Genomic DNA, 11,396 nt, shown 5'->3' with positions numbered 1-11,396 from the left:
CTTTCTTTCTTTCTTTCTTTCTTTCTAGTAGGCTCCACGCCCAACATGGGGCTTGAACTCACAACCTTGAGATCAAGAGTCACTCTCTCCACTGGACTGAGCCAGCCAGGCACCCCCAAACATGTTGATTTCTTCCTTGTATGTACACACATTTGATTCAGAATTACATTTCACTGACTGTTTTTGTTGAGAAAGCATATTAAGAGTGAATTCAATGAACCCAGTTTAAATCTTTGATCAATTTTCTATTAAATGCTATTAAAACATTTTAATATTTTTTGTATTTTTATTTTACTGAAATTTTAATCTTAAGCACTTTTTTCCATGTTCATTTTACAATGAACATTTATCAATTTTCACATTTTTATAGAGACATAATTGACATACAGTGAAGTACACATAATGAAAGTGTGCAACTTGATAAGTTTGGACATATGTACACACCCATGCAGCCATCACCATGATGAACTTGGTGAATATACCATTCTCTCATTCTGTGCTTCCTCTTTTCATTCCCTCAACAAGAATCTTTGTCTTTCAAAGAGCAGAGATTTATAATCTAGATAAGTTCAAATTCGTTAATTTTTTAATGGATTGTGTTATTGGTGTCACATTTAAGAAATCTTTCCCTAAAATCAAGGCCACAAATATTTCCTCCTATGTTTTATTTCAAGTTTTAGGTTTTACATTTAGGTCTGTGATTCACTGTTGGTTAGCGTTTATATGTGATGTGAGGTGTGGATCTATGTTTGTCTTTTTTGCATATGAATATTATTTATTTATTTATTTATTTTTTTAAGTTTATTTTTGAGAGAGGGAGAGAGACAGATGCGAGTGGGGGAGGGGCAGAGAGGGAGGGACAGGGAGAATCCCAAGCAGGCTCCGCACTGTCAGCACAGAGCCTGATGTGGGGCTCAAACCCAGGAACTTCGATATTATGACCTGAGTGAAGTCAGATGCTTATCTGAATGAGCCACCCACGTGCCCCCGCATATGAATATTTAATTGTGCTAGCAGCATTTGTTGGAACTGTCTTGTTTTCCACTTATTTGCCTTTATACCATTGTCAAACGTCATTTGTCTGTATATATGAGTTTATTTCTGGACTTTCTATTCTGTGCCATTAATCTATTTCTCTGTTTTTAAACGAGTACCACACTGCCTTGATTAGTGTAGCTTTGTCTTGAATTTTGTTCTTCTTTTTCCAAATTGTGATTACTATTCTAGATCCTTTGCATCTTCGTATGAATTTGAGAATTGGCTTGCCAATTTCTACAAAAATGCCTTCTGAGGCTTTGGGGAGAATTGACATCATAGCAGTATTGTCTTCCAACCCTTGGAGTTGATATGTATCCACTTATGACGTGTTTAATTTGTTTTAGCAGTAGTTTGTAGTTTTCTGTGTACAGGTCTTTCACATCTTTGTCAGATTTTCTATTCTGCAACTGTGTCAAACTCATGTATTTGTTCTTGTAGCTGTTTTGTAGACTCCATTGGATTTTCTGCATTGATGATCATATCATCTACGAATAAAGACTCCTTTCCAATCCATATGCTTATCTGCCTCAAACTCTCCCTCTCTCTCTCCCTCCCTTCCTCCCTCTCTTCCTCCTTTCTTCCCTTCTAGCTTGTCTCCCACCCTCCTACCTTCCTGTCCTCTTTTCTGTCTCCTTCTCTTCTTTCTTCCTTCCTTTCTTTCTTTCTCTCTCTCTCCCCTCTTTCTTTCTTTCTTTCTTTCTTTCTTTCTTTCTTTTTTTTTTTTTTTGAGAAAGAGAGAGAGTGCACATGAGCAGGGGAGGGACAGAAGGAGAGGGAGAGAGAGAATCTCAAGTAGGCTCCGTGCCCAGTGCTGAGCCAGACGTGGGACTAGGGGCTCCATCTCACCACTGAGATCATGACCTGAGTCAAAATCAAGAATCAGGCTCAACTGACTGAGCCACCCAGGCATGCCTCTTTCCTTTCCTTTCCTTTCCTTTCCTTTCCTTTCCTTTCCTTTCCTATCTTTTCTTTTCTCTTTTCTTTTCTTTTCTTCTCTTTTCTCTTCTCTTCTCTTCTTTCTCCTTTCCTCTCTTTTCCTCTCCTCTCCTCTCTTCTCTTCTTTTCTTTTCTTTCCTTCCTTTGCCGTCTTACTCTGTCTAGAAATTTCAGTACAATGTTCAATGAGTTGGTGAGAGTGGGCATCCTTTTCTTGTTCCTGATCTTAGAAACAAAGCCTTCTTTCACCATCAAGTTTATTGTTAGTTGTAGGTGTTTCATAGATTTTCTTTATTCCAGTCGAGGAAGTTTCTGGAAATTCTCTCAAAGCAATAAAATTGAGCATTTGCAGGTCTTACTTCATTTGTGTCTCATACCTCATGTATTACTGTTTTTTGTTGACTGATATTCAGTGTCTTGAAAACCGTAGTTTCATATACTTTGTTCAAGTTTTTGGCTATTTCAGGTAGGACAATAAATCTGGTGTCTTTAGGCTATGTTGGCTTTAAGCAGAAGAACTAAGACTCTTTTTTCTTTTTTGCCATATATAATATAGTAAAGATATTTTAAAAAACTGAACATTCCCAGTACTGGCAAAATAATCTTACTTATATTGTTTTGACAATGTAAATAGGTACAACCTTTTGGGAAGCAACTTGTCCATATTTATTAAGAGACTTAAAATACTTCTACCCTACCATTAAGTAACTGAGTTTCTTGGAATCTAGTGTAAGGAAAAAATACATAAGAAAAGCACTTTATTAGTAATAATCTTAATAGCAAGGTTATGCATAATAAAGGAATATTGGTAAGAACCTAACATGCAATAACAGATGTACAGATCAAGCAGTATATGGTTATATAATATAGAGAAATATATAATATGCAGTATATAGTTATATCTGTAAAGAGGGGTGCCTGGCTGGATCAGTCAGAAAAGCATGCAACTCTTGATCTGGGGGCTGTGAGTTCAAGCCCCACATTGAATGTGGAGATTACTTAAATAAATAAATTAACATTTAAAATAATATCTGTAAAGAGTATATAATAATAAAAATGCTTATATCAATTTATAAAATAAATACTATAGATATTTATATGTATCATAACTAATAAATAAAATAAAAATTTATGCCTACAGGAAAACCTGGAATCAAATGTATAAAAATATTATCACCAAATACATACCTTTGGTTGTCTCTGTGAACCAGGGCTAGGGGTAAATTTTCTTAATAATAATAATAATAATAATAAAACCTTTAACAAATCTGTTGTGATAATCTTGGGTTTATAGGATTTCAAAAGAGAAGACAGTCAATATAAGTCCATATAAGAAAGTTGGTTGATTTGAAAATTGATGGAAATTGTTAATGAGTAAACTTAATGATTTGATATAAATTAACCAGGCAGTACTTAGCAACTGGTAGTAACTGTTACATGGAGATAACTTTGAAGGACTTAAGTAGCCAAAATTTTTTGGACTGAGAAGAGACACTAATGCAGATATTTTTCTGCCAGAAGTTGCAGTGGTTAAGAACTTAGGGTTAGGGGCACCTAGTGGCTCAGTTGGTTAAGCGTCCGACTTCAGCTCAGGTCACGATCTCGCAGTCTTTGGGTTCGAGCCCCGTGTCTGGCTCTGTGCTGACAGCTCAGAGCCTGGAGCCTGTTTCAGATTCTGTGTCTCCCTCTCTCTCTGCCCCTCCCCGACTCATGCTCTGTCTTTCTCAAAAATAAAATAAAACATTTAAAAAATTTTTTTAAAAAAGTGAACCTAGGGTTAGGAGTCAATCATATTCCAGTTCAAATTTTTGCTTTGCCACTTTTCAACTGAAACCTTGAACAAGTTACTTAATTTCTCTGAACCAGTTTCCTCACTTATAAAATGGGGATAATTTGGGCGCCTGGGTGGCTCAGTCGGTTAAATGTCAGACTTCAGCTCGGGTCAAGATCTCACAGTTCGTGAGCTTGAACCCCATGTCAGGCTTGCTGCTGTTAGTGCAGACCCCACTCCGGAGCCTGCTTCAGAGCCTGCTGTCTCCCTCTCTCTGCCCCACCCCTTCTCTCTGCCCCTCCCCCTGCTCATGTGCTCTTTCTCTCTCTCTCTCTCTCTCTCTCTCTCAACAATAAATAAGTAAGTAAGTAAGTAAATAAATACAATGGGTTTAATAAGAATGCCTACTCCACAGGACCCTTGTGCAATTAAGAGAGATCATTTACTAGGTATTACTAGCAAGCAGAGTATGTTAATGATAATGGCAATTATACTAGCAAATGTTCTTTGAGGACTTACTATGTGCTAGATACTCTTCTCGATGCTCTACATGTATTAAATAATTCTAATCCTCACAGTATCCCTGTAAGGTAGGTGGGATTATCATACCTGTTTTTCAGATAAGAAAAAGGGGACACAAAGAAGCTAAGGTACTTGCCCAAGACCACATAATTATTATTAATTAAAAAATTTTTTTGTTAACATTTATTTATTTCCAAGAGACAGAGAGAGACACGGTGTGAGGGAGGAGGTGCAGAGAGAACCAACTGAGCCACCCAGCTGAGCCACCCGGGCGCCCTTACATAATTACTAAGTTGTAGAGGAGTAGAAGCAGAAAGGCCAGTGTGAGGAGACTACTGTAGAGAAAATAATGACTTGAACGAGGTTTATGGCGGTAGAGACGATGTTAGTATTCACGTAGTATGGTGCATTTATGGTTTTGCCAACCTATCAAAAGGCTATTGTTTATGACCGGTAGGAGAAGCCATTGCCAGCTCAGAAAATCTTATTTTATTATTTTATTATTATTATTATTATGTAGCTAAGAAAATTTTAAAAGCCTCTGGAACTGTATGTCTGTATCCTAAAAAAAAAAAAAAAAAAGGTTTTAATCTAAGTAGAAGTATTTAAGGTGAAGAATTTATTAAGGAGTGTTCAACTTGCACAAAATAGAGAAGTCAATGAAGCCATCAAGGATAACCTAGTTGTTTATTCAGTAGTACCTTAGAATTATCTACTCCGTTATTGAATGACTATGGCTAACTGTTTCGATAAAGAGACCTTTACAACCACAAAAGAGTGGGAAAGTGTGTTAGTTTTCTACATTAACTACTCGTGTTAAAGACAAGAAGTGTAAAACATGAGGTCATCGCAACCAATATATTTTCTCCTACTTTGTGGAATCATACCATAATTGTAGACAAAGTACTTAAGCAGAAATAAATAGCTCTTGAGGGTTAGCATTGCCAACCTAAACCTGTAATGTTAGTGAAGACTGAAATTTCTGACTGCCTCACCAAAACGAGACACGTCTAAAATAACTTGCAATATTTGATCATACCCTCTCTTGTTCAGGGAACACAGCTTTGACGCTTCCTTCCGACATCTGACAAGTAGGCTAACTGGGGTCATGAGTATGGCAGTGGCCAAGAAGAAAGAGTCTTGGTGCCACATGGAGAGGAAAAACTGGAGTTTAGGGTCATTTGTGACCCAGTTCTCACTTTAGAGCTTTAGGTTTATCAGATTTTAATTAACCTTTTAAGTAATCTCTACACCCAATGTGGAGCTCGAACTCATAACCCTGACTGAAGTCAAGAGTCACATTCTCTACCAACCAAGCCAGCCAGGCAACCCTAGAAATTTAGGTTTGTAGACTTAGTCTTTAAGAGGAATTTTGGGGTGCCTGGGTGGCTCAGTCGGTTAAGCGTCCAACTCTTGATATCAGCTCAAGTCATGATTTCACGATCATGAGATTGAGCCCTGCATTGGGCTACACACTGAGCATGGAGTCTGCTTGGGATTCTCTCTCCCTTTCTCTGTGCCCCTCCCCTACTCTCTCATGCACGCACATGTGCTCTCTCTCGCTCTCTCTCAAAATAAATAAACTCAAAAAAAATAAAAGGAATTTCATCATCAAACCAAACCCCCTGCCCCCAACAAAAAAGCAAAAAACCCATGTAGTTTGGATATACCGTCACCAGGTGATACCTCAGTCACAGTCCCAGAGAGATTTATGTCCTACATTTATGTGATCGAGAGAGAGGGAACCAAAAAACATAAACCCGTAAACCAGCCACTCTTCACATGAAATAAATGCTATGTATAATAATGAAGATTTGAACCCCCTCCCCCCCAATTTTTTTTAATGTTTGTTTATTGTTGAGAGAGAGACAGACAGAGCATGAGTTGGGGAGGGGCAGAAAGAGAGGGAGACATAGAATCTGAAGCAGGCTCCAGGCTCTGAGCTGTCAGCAAAGAGCCTGACATGGGGCTGGAACCCACGAACTATGGGATCATGTCCTGAGCCGAAGTCGGACGCTCAACCGACTGAGCCACCCAGGCACTCTTGAACCAAAAAATTTTTTGAGCCAAATTTTTAAATTTTTTTTTTCAACGTTTATTTTATTTTTGGGACAGAGAGAGACAGAGCATGAATGGGGGAGGGACAGAGAGAGAGGGAGACACAGAATCGGAAACAGGCTCCAGGCTCCGAGCCATCAGCCCAGAGCCCGACGCGGGGCTCGAACTCACGGACCGTGAGATCGTGACCTGGCTGAAGTCGGACGCTTAACCGACTGCGCCACCCAGGTGCCCCTTGAGCCAAATTTTAAGGTAAACAAATATAATTAGACTTTCGTAGATGTGTAGATGTCCAACTTGATTCTTCATCATTTCATCACAACCTTTTTTTTTTTTTTTTTTTTTAAGTAATCTCCACGCCCATCGTGGGGCTCAAACTCATGATCTGGAAATCCCCACCTAATGCTGCACCGACTGAGACAGCGACCCAGCCAGGCGCCCCACAAGCTTCATTTAATACACAGATTTTGGGCCAAATGTTTCTATCTTATTCTATTTAAGGACATAAAGAATCTAAACCCTGCTGGCATTTATATTTTCTCCTGGGGTTTTAATCTAGCTTGATATCATAATTCCTTTAATATGCTTTACTGAAATGCCACTAATGTCTGTTTTTCTCTATCACAGGTATAGCCTGCTTATAGGTAGCATGATTGTTGCCTAGGTTTTCCTATTAGGAATTTGGATTTTGCTCAAAAAGGCCCTACTTCATCATTCTCTTTCACATAGTGCAAGAAGAAGAAGAAAATTATACAAGACAAGATTACCCAAAAGGCATATGGCATGTTTCCATGTTTATATATAAAGAGGAGACTTTCCAATGTAATACTAAAGAAGACTAAAAAAAAAAAAAAAATCTTCCTCAACCTTATGTTTTCTTTTTTTTTTAATTTTTTTTTTAATGTTTATTTATTTTTGACAGAGAGAGAGACAGGGCATGAGTGGGGGAGGGGCAGAGAGAGAGGAAGACACAGAATCTGAAACAGGCTCCAGGCTCTGAGCTGTCAGCTCAGAGGCCGACCTGGGGCTCGAACTCACAGACTGCGAGATCATGACCTGAGCTGAAGTCGGACGCTCAACCGACCGAGCCACCCAGGCGCCCCCCTTATGTTTTCTAATTACAGTTTTAATAATCTAGTGTGATGCTTTATATACTTTCTTTCGGCCAAGCTAAAGTAGCAAAATTCTGTGCTCTATGCTCTGTATCTTTTACATGCTCCTCTAATAAGAAAGCTCTTCAGGATGTTTAACAGACTTGTGTCGCTTACACAAAACAAAATAAAACAAAACAAACAAATATATATATATATATATGTATATACATACAGAAAATATATATATACTATATATATATAGGCTTTTTATTTTTATTTATTTATTTTTTAATTTTTTTGTAATCTTATTATTTTTTAAAATAATGTATTGTCAGATTGGCTTTCATAAAACACCCAGTGCTCATCCCATCAAGTGCCCTCCTCAATGCCCATCGCCCATTTTCCCCTCTCCCCCCCACCCCACATCCACCTTCAGTTTGTTCTCTGTATTTAAGAGTCTCTTGTGGTTTGCCTCCCTCCCTCTCTGTTTGTGTTGGTTTTTTATTTTTGAGTAAACTCTACCCCCAATGTGGGGCTTGAACTCACAATTCCAAGATCAAGATCAAGAGTCACATGCTGTATTCACTGAGCTGCATTTTAAGGTATATTTTTGAGAAGGATTTGGAACAGATATTTAAACTTTTTGTTTTTTTTTTTTAAGAGGGAGAGAACGCGAGGGGCACCTGGGTGGCTCATTCGGTTAAGTGTCTGGCTTTTGGTTTCAGCTCAGGTCATGAACTCAGTTTTGTGGGTTTGAGTCCCACATCCGGCTCTGTGCTGGCCTCGTGGAGCCTGCTTGGGATTCTTCCTCTCTCTCTGCCTCTCCCTTGCTCAGGCTCTCTCTGTCTCTCTCAAAATAAATAAATAAACTTAAAAAAAAAAAATAAGAGAGAATGAGTGGGTGGGGGAGAGGAGCAGAGGGAGAGAGAAAGACTCTGAACCAGGCTCCATGCTTAGCACAGAAGTCGATGTGGGGCTCGATCTCACGACCCTGGGATCATGACCTGAGGTGAAATCAAGAGTTGGGCCACCCAGGCACCCCTGGGACAGATATTTAAATGGATTTTATGATATCAGGTTAACATACTAGAAACCTAGAGGTCAAAATCTGGAATTGCATTAGAGACATTAAACAGGAATTGGAATCAGGTTAAGGGATCATAGTGGTGACACAAAAGTTAGGAGAGGCAGAAATTTGGAGTGAGTTAACAAGGATATAACTTCAACAGCAGCACAGAGGAAAATGTCTGTTAGTGCTGGTGGCACAATAATACAGAAGAATTTAAGAATTGCCATGCTGGTAATTCATGGTTCACTCAATTCAGTGTTCTATTGGCAAAGTGAACCTAGAAAAAAGATAATAATAACCTTTATAATATGGTAGGTGTTTTATGTAATTTTCTCATGTAATCCTCACTACAATCCTATGAAACAGCTAATAATGTTATGATTTCTGGTCCTTAGATGAGGAGTCTGAAGCTTGAGAGGTAAGACTTGTCTATCTCATACCTTGTAAGTGTCATAGCAGGGATTCCGACCACGACAGAATAAAATAGTGCTTGTTGATGTCGACACTGAAGGTCAGGTATGCAATAGCTTCTTTTAAGTAATAATGATCACTGATAACATTTGTCAAAATCTCTTTTGAGTTAATAAATATTAACTTTGGGATTAGAGAGTTTGTCAAGATCGGTTAAAGCAGTGCAAAGGGTTAGCTGCAAGGGTAGAAGCAGGGACAGAGAGGCAAAGGAGGATCAAGGATGTTGTAAATAGTGTGCTATAAATTATGCTGAAATAAGTTAACGTATAGTCTTCTGAAAGTCCCATACCAGAACAGGGATTTTGGAAGGGACTAAAGATCAAGTTACTAGAGAGAGGAGGACCAAGTGAGTTTCCCCTTTCCCCAAGTCGCCAATCATTTTAAGTGCACTTCTCAGGGCTTTCTCTAATTCAAGAGTTGTGCTGAGATTGGAGTGAGCAGAACTGCACATCTCGTTCTAGCTGCAGCTGTGAAGTAGTTCAGTACAGAGTATATTAATGGCTTTTCCAGGGGTGCCTGGCTGGCTCAGTCAGTAGAGCACGTGACCCTTGATCTTGGGGCTATAAGTTTGAGCCCTGTGTTGGGTGTAGAGATTACTTAAAAGTAAAAACTTAAAAAATATATCTTTGTTGATTTAAAAAATAGGTTGTTTTTTAAAAAAACTTTTTTAAACGTTTATTTATTTTTGAGAGAGAGAGAGACAGAGTGTGAGCGGGGGAGGGCCAGCAAAAGGGAGACACAGAATCCGAAGCAGGCTCCAGGCTCTGAGCTCTCAGCACAGAGCCCAACGCGCGTCTCGAACCACGAACAGTGAGAACATGACCTGAGCTAAAGCCGGACGCCTAACCGACTGAGCCACCCAGGCACCCCAAAAATAGGTTTTTTTAGGGCTTCTGGTATATATCTTGATGATACCCGCCATTTCTTATTTTCCCTGAATTTGTTTATTTATTTATTTTAAGTAAGCCTTATGCCCCATGCAGGCTTGAATTCACAACCCTGAGATCAAGAGTCACATGCTCTCCCAATAGAGCCAGCTAGCCCCCTGCACCCCCTTCCCCCGAAATTAGCATGTAATTGACCTGATGTTTTCAGGGAACAAACTGCAGAGACTCACAGGGCTTTTTCTTGGCTTCTGATCAAGATTAAAAAAAAATTCATACTATAGTTTGGTCCATTTAATCCCCAGGTTCGTTGACTTGCTCTAGATCCTGAGATAAAACATATCTCACTTTTGATTCATTTACAGACTGGTTAAGAACATCCTGTAGTCTATCGCAATAATCTTGTTCTCTAATAGAAGAATTTGGAGTTTTGGACTGTGCCTTTCCTCCTCCATATTGTTTGGAGATGTTGAGTAACTACCAATTTGTTTGGAATAGCAGTGACTCTAAACGGGCCTGGAATTTCAGAAGGTCCCTTTAGACTTTTCTTGAATACAATCACATTTGTCATTTGCCAGTGCTTTATTTGATAGAGGCTGCATATTTTGTTCAAAATCCCTTGTTTTCCTTCTGTAATCTTTGATATGTGTCATCTAGTCCTGGTGATTTATCAACATTTGTTTTCTTTTTTTTTTTTTTAAGTTTATTTATTTGTTTTGAGAGAGACAGAGCTCAAGCTGGGAAGGGGCAGAGAGAGAGAGAGAGACAGAGAGAGAGAGAGAAAGAGAGAGAATCCCAAGCCGACTCTGCAGTCGGTGCGGAGCCGGATGTGGGGCTCGAACTCAGGAATCCCTGAGGACCACGACCTGAGCAGAAATCAAGAGTCAGACACAAACTGACTGAGCCGCCCACGTGTCCCTATCAACATTTGTTTTCTCAGTTTGGCTTGGATAATGCTGACCATTGACTGCAATTTAACCAATGGCTAACATGTCCATATCAGAAATAACACTGAAGTGGTAATCATTGTAAAATATTCTCTAGTGTAGACTGATACAAAAAAAAAAAATAAAAAAAAAATCATGCAACATGTCAAGTATCTCTTTGCCCACAATTATCAACAAATTAACTGATTTCTCCCTTGGCTCCTGTATTTGTATATTCCTTGTTATCTAGTTTTCTTTTTTGAGAGGGGCAAGGATATAATAAAGAGATTAACAGTTATTGAGTACCTAATGCTATACTATTACTTGCAGAGAAGAGTTGCTGGAAAAGCATAATAGCTCATAAGTAACCTTATTTATTCCTAGAACAATCCTATGTAAAGCACAGACTGTTTTATCTCATCCATAAAATGGAAGAATAATAGGCCTTATTTTACAGGATCGTTATGAGGGCTGAAGGGCTTTGTATATGTAAAGGAATGAGACCAGTTCCTGGTAAATAGTAAGCACCACTTTAAATTTCCTTCTCCTTGTTCTTCTTGTTGTCATTTTTTAGTGTCATTTTGCGGAAACTGAAGTACAGAGATTTTAAGTCACTTTTCTGAGTAT

Source organism: Panthera uncia, chromosome X, assembly GCF_023721935.1.
Source record: "Panthera uncia isolate 11264 chromosome X, Puncia_PCG_1.0, whole genome shotgun sequence".
NCBI lineage: Eukaryota > Metazoa > Chordata > Mammalia > Carnivora > Felidae > Panthera > Panthera uncia.
This window is presented reverse-complemented; position numbering follows the sequence as displayed.